This window comes from Urocitellus parryii, unplaced genomic scaffold (genome assembly GCF_045843805.1).
Source record: "Urocitellus parryii isolate mUroPar1 unplaced genomic scaffold, mUroPar1.hap1 Scaffold_49, whole genome shotgun sequence".
In the NCBI taxonomy this organism is placed as follows: domain Eukaryota; kingdom Metazoa; phylum Chordata; class Mammalia; order Rodentia; family Sciuridae; genus Urocitellus; species Urocitellus parryii.
This window is the reverse complement of record NW_027554054.1, coordinates 4115278-4138827: the sequence shown is the minus strand read 5'-3', so window position 1 is coordinate 4138827 and position 23550 is coordinate 4115278. Positions and strand designations below refer to the sequence as shown.

Below are 23550 nucleotides of genomic sequence, written 5' to 3'. Positions count from 1 at the left end.
GTATTGGAATTAGTTCTTCTTGAAAGGTCTTGTAAAACTTGGCTGTATATCCATCTGGTCTTGGGCTTTTCTTGGTTGATAATCTTTTGATGGCTTCTTCTATTTCCTCTCTTGATATTGGTCTGTTTAAGTTTTGTATATCTTCCTGACTCAATCTAGGCAGATTATATAACTTAAGGATTTATTGATGCCTTCACTATCTTCTATTTATTAGAGTATAAGGTTTCAAAATAATTTCTAATTATCTTCATATTTCTGTAGTGTCTGTTGTGATATTGCCTTTTTCATCCCATATACTAGTAATTTTTTTTTAAGCAGCAAAGAGGTGTTTATTGCGAGCTAGCTCGGTCCTCTGCGCACACACACAGCAACTGGTGACGCTGAGAGGCCCTGAGCCCAGGGTTTGCAGCAGTTTTATACATTCTTTGGAGAGGGAAGGGACTTCACATACATCATAGCAAATCATCACACACCTTGGGAAAATCAAATAACAACTCTAAAACATGATTAGCACATTCACTGGCAGGAACAATTTGGGTAGGGATGCTTGGTCAGTACAAAAGGGGTATTCGTTTGAACTGATTGGTTTGAGCCAAGAGGGGTGTACGTGCTGAACTACATGGTTTCCCAACAGGTTATCAACTACCATAAACTACTGGGAGGGTCATCTGGCATCCCAGGTATTTCCCTGTCTCATGCTTATTGGTGGCTGCTAGGGGGCTGCTATGGATCCCCACCTAGCCTGACTGAGTCAGGGACACCTGGCACAAGCAGATCTCTCCTGTTATTTGTAGATAAATAACTTAGCAGGATGGGAATGCGCTTAGGAGTGCTCTGTGGGTTTTTCCAAGGACAAAGGCCATGTCTCTTCCTTGGACAGGCTTTGCTCTGAGATAGAGGCTTTTTTTTCACTACATGATACCTTCCTGAACTAGAAGATGAATATCCCAACTCCACAGAGAAAAGCTCTGAAAAAACAATGACTATCACTGGCATATGGTTGTAGTCAGAACATGTTTCTTTCATAAATTTAATGGGGAATGGACAGATCCAAGCTCTTACTTTCAAAGATACACATGACTAGAGAACATCTTTTTTTGGCTTTGATTCAGGATCATGAGTACGTGAAGTAAATGACATGCACAGTGAAAAGCAATGTTACTGTGTATTTGTTTAGAAAATATTTTCTTAATCAGAGAAATCTCTTTCACTAAAAGCATGCCCATACGGAGTTGTTACTGATGAGTGTGAGAAGCAGAGCTTCAGATGATGTTTTCTGTCCAGCCTATGGCCATGCACAGAGAGAGGGGCATTCCTTGGTTCTGGTTCTGGGTAAATGCATCCCATCTGGTGTGAACTGCTTAGCATTTGCCAGAGTCACTATCTAAGAAAGGAGGAATTTAAGAGGGACTTTTGCAAAGTCAGCAAATAGACCTTCCAGCTGTTGGGAAGATGTTTTGGCAGGGCTCGGAGTGTGGAGCAGTCATACCTGACTAGAGGTGGGGATGTGATTAGAAAGTTCCCACCTGTAGAGCTGAGCAAATAGACACATGCTGATCTTTATTTACATCAAGATGAGATGAGTCTCAAGAGCCTTTACCTTCAATGCAATGTCAGGACCTGTGTGCTCACAGGCATAGACACCATGAACAGCCCTCCATGTAAGGCATTGATAGAGCCTCAATTCTTGGTAATGCCATTCAGTTGCCAATGCAATTCCAATCAAAATCCCAACAGCATTTCTTGTAGAAATAGATAAAGCAATCATGAAATTCATATGGAAAAATAAAAGATCCAGAATAGCAAAAGCAATTCTAAGAAGGAAGTGTGAATCAGGCGGTATAGGGATACCAGATTTCAAACTATATTACAGAGGAATAGTGACAAAAACAGCATGGTATTGGTACCAAAACAGGCGGGTGGACCAATGGTATAGAATAGGAGACACAGAGACTAATCCACAAAGTTACAACTATCTTATATTTGATAAAGGGGCTAAAAGCATGAAATGGAGGAAGGATAGCATCTTCAACAAATGGTGTTGGGAAAACTGGAAATCCATATGCAACAAAATGAAACTGAATCCCTTTTTCTCGCCATGCACAAAAGTTAACTCAAAATGGATCAAGGAGCTTGATATCAAATCAGCGACTCTGCGTCTGATAGAAGAAAAAGTTGGCTCCGATCTACATATTGTGGGGTCGGGCTCCAAATTCCTTAATAGGACACCCATAGCACAAGAATCAACAAATGGGAATTACTTAAACTAAAAAGTTTTTTCTCAGCAAGAGAAACAATAAGACAGGTAAATAGGAAGACTGCATCCTGGGAACAAATTTTTACTCCTCACACTTCAGATAGAGCCCTAATATCCAGAGTATACAAAGAACTCAAAAAATTAGACAATAAGATAACAAATAACCCAATCAACAAATGGGCCAAGGACCTGAACAGACACTTCTCAGAGGAGGATATACAATCAATCAACAAGTACATGAAAAAATGCTCACCATCGCTAGCAGTCAGAGAAATGCAAATCAAAACCACCCTAAGATACCATCTCACTCCAGTAAGATTGGCAGCCACTATGAAGTCAAACAACAACAACTGCTGGCGAGGATGTGGAGAAAACGGTACACTTGTACATTGCTGGTGGGACTGCAAATTGGTGCAGCCAATTTGGAAAGCAGTATGGAGATTCCTGGGAAAGCTGGGAATGGAACCACCATTTGACCCTGATATTGTCCTTCTTGGACTATTCCCTGAAGACCTTAAAAGAGCATGCTACAGGGATACTGCCACATGGATGTTCATAGCAGCACAATTCACAATAGCTAGACTGTGGAACCAACCCAGATGCCCTTCAATAGATGAATGGATAAAAAAATGTGGCATTTGTACACCATGGAACATTGCGCAGCACTAAAAAATGACAAAATCATGGAATTTGCAGGGAAATGGATGGCACTAGAGCAGATTATGCTTAGTGAAGCTAGCCAATCCCTAAAAAACAAATACCAAATGTCTTCTTTGATATAATGAGAGCAACTATGAACAGAGCAGGGAAGAAGAGCAGGAAGAAAAGATTAGCATTAAACAGAGACATGAGATGGGAGGGAAAGGGAGAAAAAAGGGAAATTGCATGGAAATGAAGGGAGACCCTCATTGCTATACAAAATTACATATAAGAGGTTGTGAGGGGAATGGGAAAATAAACAAGGAGAGAAATGAATTACAGTAGATGGGGTAGAGAGAGAAGATGTGAGGGAAGGGGAGGGGGGATAGTAGGGGATAGGAAAGGTAGCAGAATACAACAATTACTAATAGGGCATTATGTAAAATTGTGGATTTGTAACCAATGTGATTCTGCAATCTGCATTTGGGGTAAAATTGGGAGTTCATAACCCACTTCAATCTAATGTATGAAAAACGATATATCAAGAGCTTTGTAATGTTGTGAACAACCAATAAAAAAAAAGAAAAAAGAAAAAAAAAGAATTGGAAGACCAAAAAATTCACTTAATTAAAAAACATACTAAATATTTTTTTTTAAAAAAAGAACCTAGGTCACTTCTACTGAGATCATCCTGTCCAAATAAAGTCACATGGCCTTGTCTGCATTCAAGGAGACAGAGGAGCTATCTCTCTGGCCTCCTAGAAGGAGGAGAACCAGGCTGTCAGGGAGCAGGTGAAATACCTTCAATCATGGAAGACCTTCAGCACCTACTGAGGGAGATATACTAGTAATTTGAGTTCTCTCTCTTCTTCTCTTCATTAGCATGGCTAAGAGTCTGTCAATCTTATTTATTTTTTTAAAGAACCAACTTTTAGTTTTGTCAATTTTTTTCAATTGTTTCTTTTGTTTCAATTTCATTGATTTCAGCTCTGATTTTAATTATTTATTGCCTTCTACTGCATTTGCTGCTGATTTGTTCTTCTTTTTATAGGGCTTTGAGATGTAGTATGAGATCATTTATTTGTTGGCTTTTTCTTATTTTAATAAATGAACTCTATGCAATAAATTTTCCTCTTAGTATTGCTTTCATAGTGTCCCAGAGATATCAATATGTTGTGTCTGAGTTTTCATTTACCTCTAAGAATTTTTTAAATTTCCTTCTTGATGTCTTATGTAACACATTGTTTATTCAGTAGCATATTGTTCATTCCCCATGTGATGTAGGAATTTTTTTTCTTTATTTTATTGGTGATTTCAAATTTCATTCCATTATGATCAGATAAAATGCATGATAGTATCTCTACTTCTTTGTATTTGCTAAGATTTGCCCTGTGACATAATATATGGTCTATTTTTGAGAAGGATCCATGTGATTCTTAGAAAAAAGTGTATCTTCTTGATGTTGATTGATATATTCTATATATGTCAATTAAGTATAAGTTATTAATTGTCTTATTGAGTTCTATAGTGTCTTTATTCAACTTTTGTTTGGAAGATCTGTTCAGTGGTGAGACACTTGTGTTGGATAATTGTGTTGTGTTTTATTTGACTCTTGAACTTGAGAAAGGTTTCTTTGATGAACATAGCTGCACTGTTGTTTGGGGCATATATATATTAATGATTGCTATGTCTTGTTGGTGTATGGTTCCCTACAGCAGTATGTAGTGTCCTTCTTTATCCCTTTTGATTAACTTTTGCTTGAAGTCTATTTTATTTGATACAAGTATGGACACCCCTGCTTGCTTCTGAGGTCCATGTGAGTGGTGTGATTTTTCCCAACCTTTCACCTTCAGTCTGTGTATATCTTTTACTATCAAATGAGTCTCCTGTAGGCTGTATGTTGTTGGATTTTTTTTTAATCCAGTCTACAAACCTATGTCTTTTGATTGATAAGTTTAAGCCAATAACATTTAGGGTTACCATTGAGATATGGTTTGTATTTCTAGCCATATTTGTTTATTTTTGTTATTTAACTTGATATGTTTTTCCTCTTTGATTAGTTTTTCCTTTACTGTACTACTTCCCACTGTTGGTTTTCATTGTTATTTTTCATTTCCTCTTCATGAAATATTTTGCTAAGGATGTTTTGAAGTGCTGGTTTTCTACCTGCAAATTCTTTTAACTTTTGTTTATCATGGAAGGTTTTTATTTCATCTTCAAACCTGAAGTTTAATTTTGCTGGATACAAGATTCTTGGTTGGAACCCATTATCTTTCAGCATTTGAAATATGCTGTTCCAATATCTTCTAGGTTTCAGAGTCTGTGTTGAAAGTTGGTTTACCTCTAAATTTAATCTGTTTCCTTTCCTTGTGACTTTTAAAATTCTCTCTTGTTCTGTATGTTGGGCATCTCCATTACAATGTGTCTTGGTGTGGATCTCTTGTGATTTTGCACATTTGGCATACTGTAGGCTTCTAGGATTTGGATTTCTGTTTCATTCTTTATGTCTGGGAAGTTTTCTAATATTATTTCAGTGAACAGATTGCTCAATACTTTGGTTTGGAACTCTATATCTTGCTGTATCCCATTAACTCTTAAATTTGGTCTCTTTATGCTATCCCAAATTTCTTGGATGTTCTGCTCATGGTTTCTTACCAGTCTCACTGTGCTGTCTACACTCTTTGTGATGATATACTTTGTCTTTGTTGTCTGATGTTCTATCTTCTAAGTGTTCTACTCTGCTGGTGATACTCTCATTTGAGTTTTTAATTTGGTTTATTTTTTCCTTCATTTCCAGGATTTCTGTGTTTTGTTTTTTTGTTTTTTCTTTTTGTATAACCTCTATCTCCCTTTAGAGTTGATCTTTTGCTTCTTGGATTTGTTTATATAAATCCATTGTCAAAGTGATCTTTCATTGTCTTCATTTGCTGTCTAAAGTCTTTCTTGAGACTTTAGATCATCTGAACCATGTATATCCTGAAATCTTTATCAGACATTCCTTCTGCTGCAGATATTACCTCTTCTGCATCATTTATATTCCTTTCTTTCCTGTCTTTTTATACTGGTCATGTTTCTTTCCAGCTCTGTGTGACTATTGTTTTAATGTTTTTCCCCTATATATTTATATTGCTCTTGTATAGTTCCAAAATCTCTCTGGTCATCCACAGAACTGCACTGGTAGCCACACCCACTAATAGATGGTGAGTAAGGTTTTCCAAGATAGATTCCATCTGTTTCCTACGTAGGGTGTTTGGTGAGGTGGGGGGTGCTGGGGTGACATTGTGCTGTGTTCAGAGCTCCGACTGTTGACCCACAAGCAAAGCCTCTGCATTCTGTGCCACCTTCCATCTGTACCAACCACACAGCAAGTGGGATGGCCTTCCATGTGTACCAACCGTTCCATTCTTTATTTTATTTTTATGTGGTTTCAGAGATTAAATCTAGTGCCTCACACATGCTAGGCAAGTGCCATACCACTGAGATACAATCCTGGCCCCACAAAAAAACTTTTTTTAAATGAACACATAATTATTGCGAAGAATTTTCTTTCTTCTGATTCATTACTTTTGGAAACAAAGTGACCCTCCTAGGTTAGACAACCAATAGCTAGTGTTAGTAAAATTGCTATCAAAACTCCAGCATTCAAACTGTATTTCTCAACACATTCCAGTACTTTAGAAATTGTAATGGAAATCATACATTTTTTCATGATAAGAGTCATATCTGAGCAAGACAAGCCACACCCTTACTCAGATTTGGAATTATTTAAGATGCTTGAAAACTGAGTAGCTTAATTGTCTGGAACCAGACACTTAACTGAGTAGCTTAAGTGTCTGGAACCAGAACTGGTTTCGGAACTCAGTTCCACAATTTCTGGGTGAACTTAGATAAAATAGATATTTTTCCCTATACTAGGTAAGTAAAATAGAACTTACCTAATAAGGTTTTGGGAAGATTAAAGCAGATAATATGTAAAGCATCTGGTATAGGTAATTTACTTTTGATGACATAATAGGAAGTTTTAGAAGCTTTGGAAGAAAAATAATAACAGAGAATTCTGGATGGTGAAAGGATTGTGAATCTTTCAGCTAATAACAAGATGTTAATCTGGATTGTGCAGAGCCTTGAGTACCTGGAGTTGGGTTAGGAGCTCTGAGAATTTGAGGCCCTGCCCAACACAACCAGGAAACTTCTTTCATCTGTGTTTGTAGTTATAGCAGTACACTTAATATCAATAGAAGTATGCACTGCTATTGAAAAATAGGTTCATAACCATTGATTCAGAGAGGTTAAAATGTGTATCTGATATAACCTGAATAGAGTTTATCTATTGATGTCTTTTCACTCTTTTCTTATTCTCTGGGTGGAGATATTTACTTTGGGACCCTATAATCTTTCATTAAAAAGTGAAAAAGCAAAGGTTCCATCATAAATGGCATTTTTATGAATTCATAATACATTTGCATTTCATTAAACATTTGTCACTATTAGTTACTGAGTTCTCACTCTGTCCCATTGAAGTTAACCAAGTGACAATTAGCTTTGAAAAAGAATCCTGCATAATATGGTGATGGTAAGACAAAGAAATTACCTATGCCTCTGACTTGTCATACTGTGATAGGAGGAATTACTGTCACCTGTGAGGCACTTGACTTATTCTCAGAAAACATTTTCTGGAATCAATACTGAGGTCTTTAGCATAAACCAATTAATTTTGTTGTTATTGCTCACTCACCCAAGTTAGATATCAGACTTCACCAAGGGCAGGTCTGTATTTAAGCATTTACTTATTCTCCAAGGGGGTAGAAAACAGCTACACTTGCTGTGGTTTCTAGAATTGGGGTAAGCAAGAGGATATGCATAATACTGTCTAACACACAGCATCTGTTGTCCCATTTGATCTACCTTTCTTCTTTCCTTCCGTCTTTCCTTCTGTTCTTCCTTTATTCCTTTCTTTCTTCCTACCTCTTTCCTCCTTCCTTACTTCCTCTTTTCTCCTTCCTTTCTACCTCTTTTCTCCTTCCTTTCTATTTCTTTCCTTCCTTCCTTCCAACCTTTTCCTTCCTTCCTTCCTTCCTTCCTTCCTTCCTTCCTTCCTTCCTTCCTTCCTTCCCTCCTTCCTTCCTTCCTTCCTTCCCCTTGATGACTTCATCTGGCTTATACTCTAATAAGAACTTCTTAGGTTGGGGATGTAGCTTAGTAGTAGAATTTTTGCTTAGTTTTTGCAGTGTTCTAGGTTCAATCCCTACCATTGCAAAAGTTCCCAAACTCAATGTTTATAATAACTTTTATTCTTTATCTTCCCCCACAGTTTTAGTGATTGAAGCAAGGGCCTTATAGTAAATAGTCTACCTAGCTATACCCCTATCTCCAACATTATTCCTTTAAGTGACAGAATTCAAACCTAAGAAATCCATCTTCAGAATCCACCAGCCTAACCATGACTCTTTACTGCATTAAGTGTCATTTTGTAGAGAGAAAAAAAAGTTGATTATAAGCCACAGGCTCCTGACTAGCCTAAATCAAAGGCTTTGTTGTATTATGCAGACAACCCTAAGGGGGTCACACAGGACTGGGTGTTCAGTCTCTGAAAATGAAGCACCTGTATCTCAGACAAAGCTCTATTTGTACATATTTCATTCAAGAACCTTGAGGAAAAGATGTCTAGTATAGACATAAATGCTTTCCTTTCCCTCCTAGCCACAAAGCATCTTTTTTTAAAAAAAAATGTTTTATTTTGAAATAATTTTAATCTTATACAAATGAATTGAATAAAATAGCATAAAGCACATATAGATGGAGATTCTACAGAACACCATCTATAGCTAACATCTTACTCAATTTGCTTGATCATTTATAAAACTTTTCTTTCTCTCTCCCTGCATATGCAAACACATAATTTCTATGTAACATATGCACATATGCATGTATAATGTGTATGCAGTGTGAAATATTTATAGCACATATACATAACCATGCATAACTATGTATATGCATAATAGTGTGTTTTTACTAAAGTGTTTGAGAACAAATTTTCCATATGGCCAAATGACATCTTAAATGCATGGTATTTTTTCACTTAAGAGATCTTGAGAAACAAAATATGAAAATGAGTATTTTAAAATATGAATCTAAAATATGCCTGCCACATTTTAGTAATAATAATAATAATAATAATAATAATAATAACAATTCACAGATATTGATACAATGATCAGCATCTCTAATGCTGAAAGGATGATGTTGAACTCCAAGAGTTCAAGTAGCTGCCCCAAAGGAAAAGCTCATCCTTGACTTCTATTTGACTGACTTCAAACTACATGCTGCTCTCACTAAACCCAGTTGCCTCTCAATAAATATGTGCAAACCCATGAATTTTAAATGAGTTAATAAGCAAACACAATGCAATTGTTAGTAGCCTAACTGGCCCGTGTGCCTGAGTATGTGCATGTGTGCATATATGTGTGGGGGTGGTGTCTGTGTATTTTTTTGCTTTCAATTTAATGTTCCAAACTTGGATATGTTTAATCTTAAAAACTGGAAAGAATAGTACAATTATATCTGTGAGTCACCACTTAGATCCAAAAGCTATTAATATTATATTATTTCTGGTGATATTAATTTAATAATATTATTTAATATACATGTTATGTGTAATATGCTTGATATTTTCTGATTTTTCACTGGGTTATTTGGGAAGAAATAAAACCTGAGTTTCTCATCTTGTTTTCTTGGACTTATATTCAAGAATGACTGCCAGCTAACAGGTGCTTCTAAACTACGCAATACTATTATGGTAACAAAAAAGCTATAAGAGCATCTTAGTAAAAAGGAAAAGGATCACAGCAGCTAAATCTTGTCCAGGAAATGTTGAAAGTAGCATGGGCATTTGAATGATGGACATGACATTCAAGTCATCCAATGGTAGGGGCCTAAGACTGGGACCACTTGAAGGAAGATTAAATTTGCCAACTTTGTTTCTGCTCTGAAGATTTGTTAGTTCATTTGTTCTACAACATCAACATGATTATAGATGTTGTATATAATCAACATCTATTGATTATATACAACATAATATATAATATATTATACATGATTATATATAATCATGTATATTATATATTATACATGATTATATAAATTTATAGTACAATTCCAATCCTTGAGAACCTGAGACTATGAGGAAACATGTCAGTAAATAATGAAAGAAACAGTCCTATGGTGATCCAACCAGTTGAATCAATCTAAAAGGAATAAACTTATAACATCCAGGAGACCATGGGCATTTGCAATGATTTTAATTAATGCCATATATGTGTATATCAACACTGCATGTAAATTACAATTATGATTACATTACATATGATATGAGATTTAATGTTTTCTTCCTCACCTAATATTCTGTCAACACTTTGTCATGTAATTGAAATTCATTGGATATTTTATTTTTACTGACTGTGAAGTACTTCTTAGCATGAATTTATAATACTGGTTTAATTGTTTCCCTTTCATATAATTTACACCAAATTTGTCAGTGTCATACTCAGTTCATGAATGTAGCCAATTCCAAATTTGGCTGAAAATTCTTATATGGACAGCCAATGCATCAAATCAACATGTCCTGAGAAGAAGAGAAAGCATGTAAAATTTCTCATAGTGACATGCAATGACTGTAACTGACACATGGAATTTTATCTCACCTCCCATGGTAGCTATGGAAATTGAGGGTCAAACTATGAAAGGTAAATGTCTAAGATTATGCAATTTGTCAATGGAAGAAATGTGATTTACACCAAAGACTGTTGTACAACAATATCCACAGGGTGCCTTGTGTGTGTGTGTATGTGTGTATGTGTGTATATGTGTGTGTGTGTTTCTTGTTCTCACTGAGGAGATTTTAATGGGTAACTTGGTGTCCTGATTGTTGTGGGAAAACCTACAATGCAGTCTTAGATTTCTTACTCCTGATATTCCAGTCCCACTGACTCGCACATGCAGGCAACACATGTATTTGTATATGCACATGCACATGAGAAGGGTGTGAGAATCTCATGGCTTATCTTTGGAAATGTCAGTGGCTTTGAAGGGAAGCAACCAAAGTCTACTGTCTTGTGCTGTCCCTGTTGCTGTTGCCACAGCATGGTACTGTTGAAGCACAGGCCGACGGGCTGCCCAGTGCTGTCTCCTTTGTCCTCATAACTGGACACTGACCTGCCAACCTCAATATTCTCTCCCTAAGTGCCCTGTTGGCCTGGAAGTATGATATGATCCCTGATCCCTGATTGCTTTCTGGCTTATCTTCTCCATTTAAATAGCTCTGTTCATGGGGCAGAGTCTCCAATATTCATTACACATGCAAGACACGTAGGTCCTTGAGCTGCCTGACTCAAGTGTGCAGTCTATTGGACTTTACATACCTGTGGTCTAAGCTCACCTCTCCTTGTTGGTAATGCAGCTTCTTGAGTTTACACTACTGGTGGGGTGACCTGCTAAAGATAGCTCTATCTACATTTTTACTCCTTCAGTCAAAGACAAAAAGGTGTCTTTTTTGCTCTTGGCTGTGCGGAGGAGCTGGTTTATTAATCCAAAAGGAAGGGACGATGGAGATTACTCCTTCTAACATCACTCTTGGAAAAGGAATAAAGGACTTTGTTTTTAAAGTCTGAGTCATTTTTCTTGTTGTTGTTTTTTCTCTCTCAGACAGGAGACAATTTTTTTCTTTGTGTCTCAAAATTCCAGGGCCTTCTTCTAGGAAATCATATTTTATTTTGGAGAGAAGGAAATGCTTTTCAGAGGTTAAAGAGAAAAGCAACTGATTCTCCAGTCATTTCTAACTGTAGAGGGAAGAGTGAAGGTGAGGAGTGCGTATTGTTACAGGCAGGTGGCATGTGAGTTCTGGCACAGTATTATGCCAGTACCATGGCAGGGAACACTCATGCAGAGGCCTAAATGCTGTAGCTGGGGTGCTTGGTGCACAAACTCTTAAGCAGAGGAGGTGGCTTTCAAAGAAACTGGCTGACCTGAGGATATAGCTGGAGATGGTTCTGTTTGGTTGGGATTAGAAGGGAAGGTTGAAAGAACAGACTAAGAAGGAGTAGTAACACCCATGGGAGCTGTTACACAGGTCTTCCTTTGTTAGAAATGGATCTTCGTAGAAAACCACTTTGGGGATTATGGAAGATACTCTGTTTCTTTGACTATGTAAGGGAACATGGAAGAATCCCTGAGAGTTTAAGAACGGATTTAGTGCCAATCTGGCATTTGGATGCCAAATCAGATTAAACTTAATGGGGAGACTTTAAGCCATATGAGAATGCACCCAGATGTTGAGGAACTGAAGGTTCAATCCGATCCCACTGAGCACTGTCGATTGATTATATACACACACATACACACACACACACACACAAACACACACACACACACACACACACGTCATGGGAGAAGGGAGACTCTGTCTTTAGCTGTCAGACTCAGTACTGGAGGTGATATTGATGTGTTAGTGTGTGTGGTGGTTACTTTTTTTTCTTTTTCCTTTCCCTTTCTTCCTTTTCTTCACTCCCCCACCCCACCTCTCCTAGAGGCTACACAATGGCAATCTTCTCTCAGTAAGATGAATCCTTTCCTTTCTGTAGATCCACCCATACTCATAATGTTCAAGTTAAAGGCTATGGTTTTCCCTTTGGGGACCTTTTGTGTATTACTGCTCTCTCTGATTAGTGTTGGTCTTAGTTGGGATTTCTTTGCCTTTTTGTTTGGCTTCATACTGAAAAAGGATTCTCCCCACCCCAACATTTTGCTAATAATCCAGTGGTGATCAACTGGGGATAAATAATTCACCCTGGCATAGAAAAAACAATCACTTAGAAGTCTCAAAGAAATATACCACATGAGGGAAAAACAAAACTGGGAGAAGATCTGGAATATTATCATTTTTCCTATGGTATAAACCAGTGTGCCTCTTCAGGAGAAATGATTTCAAATTATTATTATTAAACCACAAGGATCTGTTTTCTCAGGGTGTATAAGCTGCTGGACTGCTTTTCTCCCAAATCAATGTGGATTCTTTGGAAAATTTTCAGCAGAGGAATGCATATGCTGCAGTGTCTTAGTGGAAAGAGTCTTAATAAAAACAAGAACCCAACTTGTAAATAAAATATGCATTATGTTATGTTTTTTCTCATAATAACCTGTCTGTTGCTAATCGAGCTATATCTGCAGTTCTGCACTGCAGGAAGGCAGGGATACATACAAGGAATCAGGACAGTGATGCATATAGAGGTACTGCATGTATAAACAAGTAGCAGCTGGAACCACATCTGTGAACCAAAGACCATTATCAGCTGTGACACAATCCATCACAAGGAGGGCAGAGGAAACTTCTTTTTTCTCAAATGTATTTGGTCGCCTATGCTTGGTCAAATATTGAAGGGCTATGGTTTAGGTTGTGTCCAAGGTTGGCAGGAGCTAAAGCGGCAAGCTCTCCTGTATTTATGCTGCAGGTTCGGGGACATTGCGCTACATTTTCTGATTAGCTCGCACAATAGTCGCCACCGGGATCACCTTTACCAATGTAAGAGAGGCCCCCTCCCTCGCAGGCCCATCAGTCCCATCCTTCCTCCCCTGTGTAGCTCTTGGTGCCCAAGTATTATAACTCAGTCCCTCTCTCTGCTTCTGACACATCCTACCACTGGGAATACTTGAGCAGGGCTTATGCCTGAAGGGAACCCCAGGCAGAGAAGATAAGCCCAGGCCCTCTATAATATATCATTTAAATCTCCTTTAGAAATCATTGTCAAACCCTGCGTCTGGGTCCCACAGGGGATAAGCGGAGTAGAGTCCCACTTTAAATCTCCTGGTGATCATGCGCTGGGATTCTAAAGGGTTCCAACAGGGAAACTTGCAGTACATTTTGTAAGAAATGCAAATGCAGGTGACGTGGGGAGTAGGCTCCCAGGTGTTCACTTCCCTGCCTCTCTGTCTGAAGCCTCTGGAGGAGCACAGGTTGTGGGGCAGCAACCAAGGGCGGCCAGGCAGGCGGGCTGCATGGTGGGAGCCATTAGGGCAAGGAGACTGGGTGCGCCTTTCCCGGAAGAGCGCCTTTCTGCAGCCAGGATTGTGGAGAGTCCCCTACTGGGTTCAGGATGGGGAAAGACCTAGGCCCTATATTTGTGTCTGGAACTGTGTGGGGAGGAGGAGGCAGGACCTGCCGTCCTGCAGTGGCAGCACAGGCGCTGGATGCTCTGGAAGTAGATCATGGATCTCTTCCACTACCCTGACACCCCAAGCTCAGCCAGGGGCCGCGCTGGTACCCTGGACCCACTTGGCTGGGCAGAAAGTTGCTGCCCGCTCCCAGCCTCTGAACTTTGCAAATGCATCTTACCTGGGATGGCACACTCTGAGGAGGCTGCCACTCGGGAGCCCAGGAGGAAACCAAGGTGTGGGTGGGCGGGGAGGGAGGCAGTGGGTGTGGAGGCTGAGTACCCTTTAAGGCTACCACTTCTGCAGCAAGAGGGAAACAGAACTTTTAGAAGGTCCAAGAGGGACAAAGCTCATGTGCTCAGGCTTAAGAGGTTGCCCAAAGCTAAGGTGCTGTGGTGTTAGTGGAGATTTTGAGACCTGCCTTTGCCTGCCAGGCATGCTCTGTGGTGCAGCATATTTATGTCTCTGTCCTGGAACTTTGGTCCTTGTGCTACAGCTCTATCCCCTGTCTAACAACCCTCCCACCCCCACCCTTATGCCCTTCTTTAGCCTAACTTCTCAGCCTTTAGAAGCTCTGTAATAGTATTGCCACCCTGAGAATTTCCCAGAGGAAAAGCACTGTTCACCTCTCCATGTGCATTGCTATTTCAGCTAGGAGGTGTCCCCCAACCTCCAGCACTCTAGGGACACTTGTTAATGCTTGGTTCCAGCAAAACCAACCCACATCTGCAAAACTGTTTCACAGGACTTCTCAAAGTGGGGCAGGCCCAGGGCTGCAGTTGGGAGGGGAGGGGCTCCTGCTTCACACCTTAAGGATCCTAGTTTCTGAAGCTTTCTCATGTTCTTCTGTAAAAGATTTAGCTGTCTTCCCAGAAAGTACTTCCTTTGTAAAAGCATTATTGTTTAGATTTGGTCACTTGTCTAAGGACCTTGAAGTTAGTCCTTCCATAGTACCTGAGAGTGGGAAATAATTCCCTAAGAGCAGTGTTTCTTTGTAGGCCTTTCTGTTTCTTTTGTACATGATTTTATGAAAACACTAATTTCCCCCTACACACTTTTTTATTACACTCCCCCCACCCAACCCACTTCCATCTCTCTGCAATAAACCCCGCTCCCCTTCCTTCTCAAGCATTTTGGGAAGTGTTAAAAATGATAGCTTATTTTTAGAGCAATTTAATTTGCAGCTTATGAATACTAATGCACTTTTATATGACGTGATGGGTTAACTCAGCTGTGCCTTACAACATCACCAATCTGGTAGTTTCATATTAGATTGCCAGTAATTTGAGGTCCAACATGGGGGTAGGATTTTGTGCATGAGTCAGTGGCAAGGAGGTTAGGCATGAAAATGATGTCCTATAACTAGTTCTGCTAAGTACTTAAAAACATACCACAAACTTGTGGCTCTGAGTTTTTCTTTTTCTGAGCTCAGTCTTTTTTTCTGCCATGTAACTGCAATGGAACAGGCGGGGCTTGGTAGTACCAATCTGCACTTTCTATTTCATGTTTGTTTTTGTACACTTCAGCTCTGCTTTTGTCTTTCACTAAGCTGTTTCAGGCACCAAAGTTACTCAAGGCATCTGGTATACCACTGTTAGTCACTTAGACATGCATTGTTTTTTTAATACTACTTACTTTATACTATTGCTGCCATGGAATTTTAAAGTAAAAAAATATGGAGATAGGAAAATAGAATGAGTAATCGCTTTTTACTCAGCTTGCTTTCTCATTCTGGGTTCTGTAGAATAGGGTGAACCACAAATGGACTACAGCTTCTGCATTTCTATACACTAAATATGTGGCAAATGAAGACAAAAAATTCAGACTGGATGCTATAAGACCAAACAGGTTTAAGGTTCTTCTTCTAACATGTTTGGCTTTGGGAGTGGGGATCACTTAAAAAGCAATTGGGAAGGAAAGGGAGAGCTCCTTTGTGAGTGGTTTGCACTATTTGGTTTAGGAGCAGGGTTAACTGAAACAAAAACTGTTTTTATCTACAAAATATACAGCTGATCAGAACTGAATATAGGACAAATTTTCTACATTTTTAGTTGATCTTTCAAAATCAGTTCTCTTTTCTAATTTATCCTTTAATTACTTGGGATTCAAGCTAACCCCTTTATCATTAAAATATTTATTCATAAAACTTTTTACAGTTGTGCTGTACTAGTTACAAATAGCTTCTACTTTTCTAGGACATGATTTCACCTTGGTTAAGCAAGAATTCATTAAAGAAGCTATAAATAACCTTTAAATATTTAGCCATGAATAGAAGGTGAACTGGCATTGATGGCTTGTTTTATTACTAATGCAGAATGCTTCTTAAAACCTACATTTTAGCATACATCAAGCTAATTATTAACACTTGCAGTATAATTTTCAATGTTAGACTAAATTTCTCTTTAAGAAATTTTACTACAAAGTAACAAAGTAACTATGTTATATGGTTATTTAGTAGTCATAAAGAAGGCCTAAAGAATGAATATGTTGGAAAGATTAAAACCTAAGAAAAATTTTATTTGAAAAATTAATTCATTCATTTTTTTAAAACATCTAAACAAACTTTTCTTTTCTCCCAAAGGTAATTCCAGTGAAAATTATATAGAAGAGGGAGAAGTAGTTCCTATGGAATTGCAAGAATTCAAGAATCTGTTGTGTGTTATATACACATATGAATCAAAGACATTTCCATATTCAGTTCTAAATTATAAAGTTTGCAACATTTTACAAAGTTTCATAAAATTTTTAATTGAAAAGAAATGCTTTACAAAATATCATTCTTCCAGTCAAAGAAACTTTCCCAAGGGGTACGTGTAGCTTTCTGTCTGAAAGATTACAGTATGACATTCAAAGGAAAGAGGTTTTGATGTATTTGTTTGTTTGTTTTTCTTTCTTTCTTTTAAAATGCCACCTAGCTTACAAAACCTATGAGGAAAGTAGATTTTTTTAAAGTGCCTTTAAAATGCAAAAGCAAGTAATATAATTGTTGAAGCATTTGATATCTTAAAATATTCTTTTAAATGGTCCATATGGTACACACAATATCATAGCTGGTGCAAAACTGCTTGTATTTAGTTTAAAACACAAAAGCAATGGGTACAAACTGTGTTCTTTGAAAAAAAATCAAAATTGTAAGGCCAACTTAGTAGTAAGAGAATTAAAAATACAAGCTGAATATTACTGTATTCCAACATTTACTTTGATTTTTGTAATATCACTGATAAGAATAAGACAGCTTGCTACCAAACTAATTCAAAACACCTTATTTCAAATTACATGTAACATATTTTGCTTATACATTCTAAAAATTCACAACTAGGTTTTAGGATGTAAACTCCCATTTCCTAGTTTTTCTATTGAAATATGGCAGCTTTGAACTTTGAAACCCTTTTGGCAGTTTCTTCTGATACTTCTGACAGAAATTCTTTTTGTTCCAGAATGGTTAGTAGTACAGGATGAGCAATGACTGGGTGTAGTGTTAAAGAGGATAAAAATTCTTTTTCTATTACAGTTCCAGAAAAAGCCTCAGGTGCTCCTGATAATGGCAAAAGTTTATTGCCGCAGTCTGGCTTGGCACAAATGAGCCACTCAAGCAGGAACAAACTTTATTTCCAAACTCTCCAGAACACCACCCATGCAGCCTTCCCCAGGGACACACTACTCACCAATTGGAAATCCCTCCTCCAGCACTACCCAACCAATGAGAACTCCCCAGGAATCCCGGGAGAACTCCAAAGCAGCCCCAGACCCTGAGGCTGACAGCAGGGGTCTAATATACAATTGAATACACAGCTTAACATAAACCATCTTCATCTCAATGGCTTGCTGGCATCACCTCTCAACCCCTCCATTCTGGCAAAAATGCCATGCGTCATTCTGACTAGGCTATGCCTCTCAGCAGTTTATCTTGATGATTTTCTTGTTGTGGTTCTTCTTCTAAAATGCTTTCACTGGTGTCACTGCAATTGACTCCTTCACAGCTAATACTCCTCAAAACTCCCTCTTTTCAACAAATGCAGCATCACTACTTTCACTGATATCACTATAAACACTACTTTCTCTGCTTTGAGACTTCATAATAGATTTACAAGGAACATATTCTCCATTCACAACATTAAGAAAGACTCTGTAAATGTCAGCAGGAGTCCTGATTGTAGGCAGCTCTTGAGCATAATGACCACTCTTCCAGAGTTGTTCTTTAAGTTTGACTTCTTCTTTCTTTTCACTGAATTTAAAGTGGTATTTTTTCCAGTATTTATTCAAACCCTCTTAGGTTCAACAATATAAGGAAAATATATTTTTTGGTACAGAATTATCTCCAATCCTTGAAGCATTATGGTCATTTTCATTATCACCATCATGACTGTTGTCTTCATCATCTTCTTCATTACTCTGACAAAAACTTGAACCATTTACTGAAAAGTTCAACTGACTCTTGTCCATTGGATTGTTCTGAATGTGTAACATCCTAATGATAACTACTGGGGGTAAGGGAGTTTCTTTCTTCATGTATCACATTCACATTTTTGTTTTGATCTTCCTTCTCCACTTCAGAAGAGGCTGTGTCTTCTCTATTTGCAGTCACAGTATCCGGCTTACTATCAAATTCACCCAGCAATTCCTCTTGCCTCTCTAGTTCTTCAAGTTGAGCCCACAGTTTCCTATCAGCAAGCAAATCCTCAGATTTTACTTCATTTGCAAAATTTGCTTCAAAAATATTTGAAGTTTTTGTTTGGAATGAGGTTTTTGAGCAATTTGTTGTTTGGCTTTAAACTCAAAGTCACATTTAATTTCAACAATATCACCTGCAGCATCACTCATTTTCTGCAAATCTGTGAATTTAACTCTGGATTCAAAAATTTTCCATCACTTTTTTTTAAACCATCTATTGTTTTTCTTATATCTTTTCCTGTTCCTCACAGAGTCACCCCACCTCCGGGGCACACAACAGCACCAAGGCCAAGGCGGAAATGTGTGTCACAAACTTCGACTCATTTCAGAGTCAGACGGGGCCTCCGTGAATGGGGCACCGGTTTATGGTGGAGGCCTGGCCAGCTGCTGCCCAGAGTCCTCCTGCTTGCCTCCATGCACTGCGCACCCGCTGCTGAGGAGGCCGTGCTTGTCTTCACCGCTGTCGCGGGGGCCGCTGCTTGCGTCTGTGCTGCAAGCTCTAGGCTTCTCGCTCTCGCCGCCGCCGCAGGCTCAGAGCAGCAGGCCCACAGCCAGGCTGACTCTTAGGTGGCAGAGCCCAGTCAAATGTCCCGTGGTGGCTGAGCCTCCTCCGTGCTTCTCCTCTGCTTTTCTTTTCTGCAAAAGTTGAATGCATAGTTCTTTTCTGTTTTGCAATCCTGGCTCTTAAGATGGTCACTGGGATCCTCCGTGTGGTTCATTTTGTTCTTGAGGGAACAGCACCTAGAGGACATATTTTCATTTCTGTCTCTCTCTCTCTCTCTCTCTCTCTCTCTCTCTCTCTTATAATATCACTCTCTTTATGGAAATTATAATTAATTCTATATTCATTTAGTGAGAAATAGTATATTAATTATATGGCATTTTCCCAACAGTCAACTTAGTATATTCCTCCATTTATCCTTGAGTCACCCCCCCATCATTTCATTCTTTCCAAGTTTTAAAAACACTCATCTGAAAACTTAAGCGTTCTCTGCTCTTCCAAACACTACACCATGTGTTTCTCTTCCTCCTTTTGAAGCCACTTTAGAAGGTAGTGGTGCTGGGCCACCATAGGTTCAGATACCTGGAGTTTCTGTCAAGGACAGAAAAGTTTGGCAGAAGCCATGGCTTTGGGCAGAGAACTATATCATGATTTATTTTCTGCAAAGCCTTAAGCTAGCCATTTGCCAGTAATGCAACCACCACTCTTTGAAACATAGTAAATCCTCTCCTGACTTTATACTGAGGAACTGAGGAAACTTAATGGCAAGTCAGAAACTTTGACACATTTCTAGGTTAAAAATCAAGTCATCAGTTTTAGGAGCATTGCCATGGATAAACAATTCATTTGTCTTGACTTCAAATCTGAAAATTCTTAGGAATGGAGAAAATGATTTACAATAAAGATAACTCACAACTATTTTTAGTGATTCTTTACAATTCTTTTCTCAATAGCATGTGGTTTTGTACAAAATAATTTCTTCTCTTTGAGGAGTCAAGCAGTGCATTACAAGCTAAGTTCTCAGATTAACTATGTAGAACTGGCAAGAAGAAAAGGAAGTGTGAACTTCATTGAATTTACATATGTGAGTTTATGCATCGCTTTTTTAGGTATCAATGAATGCAGTTGTAATTAAAATGCCCCCTCCCCCCCTGCCCCAACATCCCTCTGCACAGAGTGGCTCACTGAAGTATGTGTAACCTTTTTGGTAATACTCTCTTAGCATAGCTTGAGAGGGATTTTTGTCTCTATTCTTTCCACTTCCTGTGTGCAGCAAATGGTGTACTGTTTTTGTACTCTAATACATAAGAAAGGTGAAAAAAGAGGGCTTAAATACTAAAATAAAAACAATACCCCTTAATTATAATATTTTTTGAAACAGTCACTTAAAATCTGCAACTCATTTTCTTAAGTTATATTACTATTGTGCAACAGGTGTTGTAATTGTTAAGCAAAGAAATTAAACCCTCAGTAGTCACTATTCTTCTTCAACTTTTTTTGAGGCAGATTAAAATCATGAACCCAGTATGCTTGAATATTCTCCATGCTCTTAAATTATTTGTTTTCTGGGAATTTATATTTTTATTAACTTAATTATTTTTTTCCATTACATTAAAAATATTATCCCACTAATGGCAATTAAGGAAATAAAATTTCTTATATCTCAGACATATAATAACAGATATGAAATAGAGCTAATACTTTAAAATATTTCTTTATTTATCTGATACATAAGAGCATATAAATTATACAATTTATGAGATTCCATGTGAAGCTTTTATGCACGTATACATGTATAACGATATAGGAAATATTTTTGTGGAATGATATTAAATGAGAAATATATTAAAGATGCAGTAACAGATTTTATGTAAGGTATCATAGTCTGTTTTCTGTTGCTATAACAATACCTGAGACGAGGTAATTTCTAATGACTAAAGGTTGATTTAGTTCCTTGTTCTGAAGGCTGGTAAGTCCAAGAACTTGGTGCTGGCATTTGCTTGGTATCTGGGGAGGGGCTACTTGCTACATTGTAACATGGTGGACGCATCATATAAAGAGGCAGAGTACATGTGCCAGATAGATAACTGGTCCATGAGTACACATTTAACTTTCTAGATTTTTAAAAGAATATTGCTCTTTTGCATTAACAAAAGTGTTCTAATTGTTTTGAAGCCTATATAATTATACCTATGCTCTAAGTAAGTAATAAACATAATTAATTTTTAGAGAATGTTTTCTGTGTGCTAGGCACTCTACTGACTTACCTGATTTAGCCCTCAAAACCATAGGTAGGAATTTCTATTATATTTCTGTTAAAGCTTATGAAGCCCAAATATGAAAAGGTTAAGGAAATTTCCTGAGACCCTCCAGCCAGTAATTGAAGGATCTGGGTATATGTCCAAGGGATCTTACTCCAGAATGTATTCCACAGCATTATGTGAAAGTGATCCATAATTTGTTTCTGTGAATCATTTTGATCTGAAACTAAAAGGAGATGCAGCATGTTCAGTGTTTAGATGTTTAGAATTTTAATGCTTTCTTATGAAGATATGATTTAAATATATTGAAAAAGATAGTTATGAACTTTTCAGCTTGATGTATTTTGACAATTTTGAGCATCATTGTAACCAGGACACTAGTGAACATTAAAATTTTTTTCCCATATCCCAGGAAACTCTGCATTTCCTTTCATTTCTTACCCACATCCTCTCTAAAAGGCAACCACTGCTCTGATTTCTCTTGTGTTAGATTGGCTTGGCTTCATTAGATCATGAAGTCCTTGAACTTTTGAGTTATTATTTTTGAAGTTAATGTCATTGTGTGATAGATGTATAGAATTGATGTGGGGGCTTCTGATTTATTTTGTAAACTAGAATCTCCTAATTAAAAAGACTAACTTTTACTGAACATCCAGAAGTTGACAGGAACTACCAAGTGTCACAATTTAGAGAGGTTGCCACAGTTAACATAGATGCTGGTGAAAGACAGGAATCTCCTGGATCAGAGAAAAAATACTTAGGACTCAGGGCATAACAGTATGAGCTTCAAGTTGTCATCAGTTCCCCTGTTATGACATCCATGATTTGGGCAGTGCTGAGTGACTCTGTAGATATTTGTACACAGTGGATTTGTGTCACAACTGAGAAACTTGGAGTTTAGAAAACTCTCTACTCTTAAGGGGCTACTAGCAAAGCAGCCTAATTTTTACCCTTCAGAGAGAGAGTATGTTTATTATCCTGGTCAGGAAACAAATGTGTCCTCTACTCTGGAGATAGACCCTATACCTAAATTCCAAATGTAAGTTGTCATTTAAATCTTATTCTGCAAGTCAACTCTTTCTTTCCTTTCTGTATGTCTCAGTAGTGCCAGCTATTCTTATTGTTACAATAATGCTCTTTGTCTAGAGAAATACTTTTGATGGAAATTAACATAGAAATGATCGTGAGGTTTTGAGAAGATGGACAATATGAAATCTTATGTGATAAACCTATCTGAACTTACATTAAATACTAAAATACATTAAATACTAAATTATGTATACTAAAATATGTATTCCTCTATGATAAACCTATAAACACTCAAATTTTACATTTAGTTACTGAGAAAGATTTAAAATGTGAGTATTTAGTCTTTGACCCATAAGTTCTTCAGCTAAACATACAGAGAGTAGTAGGTATGAGATGGAGTTCTGACAGAATACTTATCTAGGATGAAATGCGAAGAAAGGGAAATTTTTTATAAAAATGTGACCTGATGTGCCTTCTGAAGGTATGTTTCAATTGGCAGGAGAGATAAGCATGTTCTTGGCAAGGGGAAAATGTAATTTGTGTGAAAGTCAGAGGCTAGACTTATTTATGAATAGAGTGATTGGGGATTCATGTGAAGGTTAGTGGAATGAGGTTTTTGAGGATTAATGAAATTAAAGTTGGAAGTCTCAAAGGCCTGGTGGAGGAATTAGACTGGAGGTATTAAAATTAGTGAATTAGAGATTATGTCGAAAAGGGGAGTAAGATGATTGAGAATTGCAAGATCATAGACAGAAAGTGTAATGGATGCAACTGAGTGTGGGGAGGGGTATAACTGGGAGGAAGGAGTGATTTGTGTGATTAGAAAGCAATCAAAGAAAATGTCCTTCTGTCACTTAAAGATGAGAACCTGGACTTGATTGGGAGGATGGTTCCAGGTGTGTACTATGAGTAGCAGGAAAATCACTCACTAATCAGGAATGGATTAACTGAAGACCCATCCCAAGAAGTTGTGGTCCATGAAGGACCAT

General features: G+C 37.8%; 1 pseudogene; it reads right to left on the bottom strand.

The window, feature by feature from the left end:
• Positions 1-17451: 17451 nt before the first annotated feature.
• LOC144252635 (unconventional prefoldin RPB5 interactor 1 pseudogene) lies at positions 17452-18999 on the bottom strand (annotated as a pseudogene).
• Between the last annotated feature and the right edge of the window lie 4551 nt (positions 19000-23550).